General features: G+C 33.3%; 1 long non-coding RNA gene across 1 annotated transcript; it reads left to right on the top strand.

The window, feature by feature from the left end:
* The first annotated feature begins 1669 nt into the window (after nucleotides 1-1669).
* LOC126676880 (uncharacterized) lies at nucleotides 1670-4519 on the top strand. Its single transcript, XR_007640435.2, has 3 exons — nucleotides 1670-2230; nucleotides 3772-3847; nucleotides 4294-4519. It is a non-coding gene; the product is annotated as an uncharacterized LOC126676880 (long non-coding RNA).
* The last annotated feature ends 311 nt before the right edge of the window (nucleotides 4520-4830 follow it).

A 4830-nucleotide genomic window follows, 5' to 3' on the forward strand; every position in this document is an offset into this window, starting at 1 on the left:
TAAAATTGAGGTTTTAATTAGAAGTCTTTTTCTTGTTTGTCTTTGATTTAAATTATGTGTTGGTGCTTTTTAATGTTATTTTTAGATCTATCTTATTGGATTCATGTTGAAGATGCGGATGGAGGCTAATTAAGGAGCAAGCGGTTTCACGGTATAATCGAATGGGTTTGATAAATTAAGACCCCGCGTCTCGGACAAAGCGCCGTGTTTAAATTTTGCGGAATTCGGCTTAATTTACTCCTTTTCGATTAATCTTTTGCTTGTTTTTTATAGCTCCATATGTATTTTGTTGGTAGATTAGAGTTTTGAAAGTTTATATGGTTGATTGTGTATAACTTTCATCTTGTACTTTAATCTCATTTATGAATCTATCTTGGAGGGAAAAAAAAACGAGTTAAGCTTTTCTTCAAAACTGATTTCAGTTTTGTTAGTTTTCCAACTTTGGCCATTTTTTTTGGGTCTATTCAACAGCAACCCCAAAACCCACAGCCAACCTCGGAGAACAGATCCAGCTGGGTCTGTCCATCGGCGTCGGTGGCGTTCCAAATTTTAATTATTTTAAATTTTAAAAAATAAAAGTTAGTTTTATATTTAAAAAAAATTAAATAATTGATTTGTATTTATTAAAAAATAGTATTAATTTTTGAAATTTTAGGGAAGCTGGTTTTTTGTTTTAATTATAACATTGAAGACTATTTATTAAAATTTGAAGTATTAAAAAAACCAATTTGATGTTTGAGGGTGTAATTGAAACCAAAAGGTGTAGATTTTGATGATTGAGGGTGTAACTGAAACCGAAAGATCAAAATTTGAGTAAAATTTGTAATTCTGCAACGTGAATGTGCAATCGAATTGTGGCTGAAAGGTGGAGGATTTTTAAGAGGATTATCCTTCATTTTGTAATGAATGGTATAGATTACTGAACATGACCCATCAAATTCATCAGAACTTGTGGGAATCCCAATTCAAAAATTAATATATTTGTGCCATTAATTAATTAATTTAATTTTAATATTTATATATAATAATTTTAATTTTTATTAAATATATAAATTTTAGTTTAAAAAAAATTAATTTATGATTTAGATTTTTATCATAATACATTTAAGGCTAATGGGCTGAAAAAACCCTGATTTTTGTTTTGATTTTCAATTCCACTCCAACATAGCAATTTTTTCAATTTTACCCTATTTCAGATTTTTGGTTTTTAATTGCACCCTGAAACATTAAATTAGACTCTTTTCGTTTGAAATATATTCAAAATAGATCCTTCATATTTATCAAATTATACAAAAAAACCAATATTCTCCATAATAAAAAGATTAATTAAATTTAAATTAATTAATTAAAAATATATATTTTTTTAATTTTCGAAGGAGGAACAGCTCCTCCTCCTCTGGCAGCTCCTGGCCTGAGGAGCTGAGCTCCTCACGCGAGGAGCATTTACTCCTCAACGAGGAGCAACAACTCCTGGCCTGAGGAGCTGTTGTTCCTCAAGCGAGTAGCACGAGGAGCTTCCCTCCTCCCGAAACTAAAAAAAATAAAAAATTTATTTTTAATTAATTTAAATTTGATTGATTTTTTGTAATACCCCGTATTTTTCTCGTTATGTTTTTACTTGATTTCGGATTGGTTCTTGCATTGAGATACCTTGATTGAGCCTTGTTTTGTATCTTGTATGTTACACATATATCGTGTGGGTATTAGATATTGATTCGATTCATTTTCGGGTATTTATTGAAGTTGTTTTCCCATGTTTTCCAAAACTGCCATGTGTTAGTAAAACGTTGATATCTCACAATTGAACGGTCGGATCGGGCTCATCTTTGGATATATTGTTCCTAAGAGGATTTACTAAAATCTGGTCGGTTGGATTGTTATTTGGAGGTTTCTAACTCTAAAACTACCTTTTAAACCGTGGGCTTTAATTGCAGCCCAAGTAAAGCCCACAGGAGTCTATAAATAGACCCCTTAAGTTGCAAACCCTAGCCCCCATTAATCTCCAAACCCTAAAAACGAATTTCTTCACTCAAAGAACTTGATTTCTTCTTTCTAACAAGTCCGGATGCGATTCATTCCGCTAAGAATATGATTTTACATCCTACTCGCAAGATCTACGCGATTTCTACGTTGTGTTCTTCGTTGGAGGCTTGTGGATTAAATTAAATTCGGTCCAGCCCCTTGAACCTTGGGTTAATACATTATTTATCTTATTGTTCATCATCCTTAGGTATTGTTTTCATATCCATTTGATTCATGAATTCATTGCTATGTGATTTTGCCTAGAAATGCATAATATAGGATTTTAATGAAGTGAATTGTTGCTATTGTCATGCCATGCTTATGCTACTGAGTTTGTATGGATAAAATGATGGTTTGTACATATATAAACTGATGTTACATGTTTTGAAAAGCGTTTGGCATGATTCATCAATGTTAGGATTTTTCTAGCAATTGTTGTATTTTAATCGATTTACTGGTTTGAATCTATGAAATTGAGATTCTATGCTTAGGTTACTGATATGTATGATATGCTTGATGGATTTGATGTTTATGAACTGATATTGTTGGTTGTATCAACACTTTGGCATGCTCTCGATTGTTTTAGCTGAAATTGCGTAAAATGCTGAATTTGGGTTCTTTAAGAGTTGTAATTGCATAAATGTTTTGCGATGATGTACCTACTGTTCTAAGATGATATATATGATGTTTATATGATTTAGGATCAGTGGCTATATGATTTGGGTTGTCGAATGCATGATTTGGTTTGTTTAGCATGTTTAGGCAAATTCTAGCGAAAATGCGTTATCGATTGTTTAAGGGATGTTGGCATGAGTTTAGATCTGAGTTGGTTTGGTATTTTGAAATTATGTATGATATACTACTGATCTAAATGAGTTTGGGAGTTTGAATTATAAATGTTTTGGTACGTGTTGGCTTAGTTTGCAAACTAGCTAGTTTTACACTAAAATGCTTTGATTTCAGATTCGATGCTTTGTAATGACTTAAGATCTGAATTACTTTCATATTATTGATTATGGCATGTATATGAACTGATCTAAGGTGTTTTGTTTTGGCGATTCATGTTTGGTCTAGTTTTGGGCTAAGTGCCATGAATTCTTAATTGGCTTGATGTCGTGAAAAATACATTAATTGATTGCAAATGTTTTGCTATGACATGTGTTATATAAAATGTGATTATTAAGCATGATAGGGCTGTTGTATATTGGTGTTTTTCTTATTTGGTTGTGTTTGTCCTTTGCGAACTTTTATCGAATTATAATCATGATGCTATACTTGGGTTTTAATGTTTAATTTGAATTCCCTTATTTTTCTAAATTGAAACTTTGGTATATTTAAATGATTCCGGACTTTAAACGAATTGTTTTACTTTGGTTGGATGTTTGGTTCGGGTTAGACTTGGGTCGCCCAATTCGTGAGTATAGGCTTGGCAGTTGTGATAACTCGGCTAGCTCACCACTTTGGTTTAAACTTGGTTTTATGATTTTAACTAAGTTATTGAAATGGTTTTCCGGATTATGTTTTAAAAGTGGGAACTCAATTGGACTTGACTATCGTATGACTTTGGTTATGTTGAATATGTATGATTACTCTACTTCGGTTAATGCTTGACATTTTGGCTAAATATGTGTAGTTACATATTGATGGTGTGTACTTTGGATTGGTTGATATCTGTGCTAGTCCTACGTGTTGTCTAGTACTCTCTAGAGTTAGGGGATGATATTAATTATGTTTTATGCCTTCTTTTAGACACGTCGACTGCTCGTGCTTCGGAGTCGAAACAGGTTTAGTTGCTTGCCAGGTTTTTCACGTGGATTTGCAAGCAGTGAGTTTATATCTCTATTTACCTCTTTATTAAGCAAATGTATTATTTTATATATATATATATGTATAAGCGGCTTTTGAACTGTTTCCGGCATTGTGGATTTGATTTGGAACGTGCTACTCGATGGGCATCATCGGGACTGCGTGTGCACCGGTAATGATTATGGTATTGAGGTAGGTTTGAGATACGTCTCACCTTAGTGAGGGCACCGGTGGAAGATACGTCTCCCGGGCTCACTATTTATTAAGTGATAGTCGGGGATCGGTTATTGAGATACGTCTCACCGACACGACAATGGATTTAGAATTGTGGTTTAGGGTTTCATTGATAATCCATAATGAAAATGTTTTATTAAACGTTTTAAAGGTTTTTAACTTAATAAATGTAAATGGTTATATAAACTCTACTCAGTAAATCTGACCCCGTTGTTTTCCCAATTTTTCCAGGTTTATGATTTGAAAGCTGGTCCACTCCGATTCTTTTGATTCCTCGGAGGTTTTTATGTTATTTAAACTAGTTTCTGTTTTCAAACTCTTAGACCGCAGTAGAACTAGTTATTTATTTCATTTGATACTACACTTTGGGATTGTCGATATATTCGATTATTATATTTGGCATGATTACTCTGGATTACGATATTGTTATATATAAGGCATGATGTTGAACATTTAAGATATTGAAGTTATTTATATTAGAACTGTAGTATAAATTGCTAGACTTAGGTTGGAGTCTCGGTTGCCCCCGAGCAGTTTTCTGCAGGTTTAAATGATTATTTGATTTCCGCGAGGCTTGCTACGGGTTTTGGTACAACCATACCCATACCCTAGCGCCGGTCTCGATTCATGAAAATGGGTTGTGACAAACTTGGTATCAGAGCTTTGGTTTCAAACCAAGGCCTTATGCATGTTATGTGTTTATTAGTTTGGTATGTTAAGTTGATGCCGTGTCATAGGAACTACTGCGGAATTAGGATTCGTGTCTTG

The sequence above is a fragment of the Mercurialis annua genome, linkage group LG4 (genome assembly GCF_937616625.2).
Source record: "Mercurialis annua linkage group LG4, ddMerAnnu1.2, whole genome shotgun sequence".
Taxonomy (NCBI): Eukaryota; Viridiplantae; Streptophyta; class Magnoliopsida; order Malpighiales; family Euphorbiaceae; genus Mercurialis; species Mercurialis annua.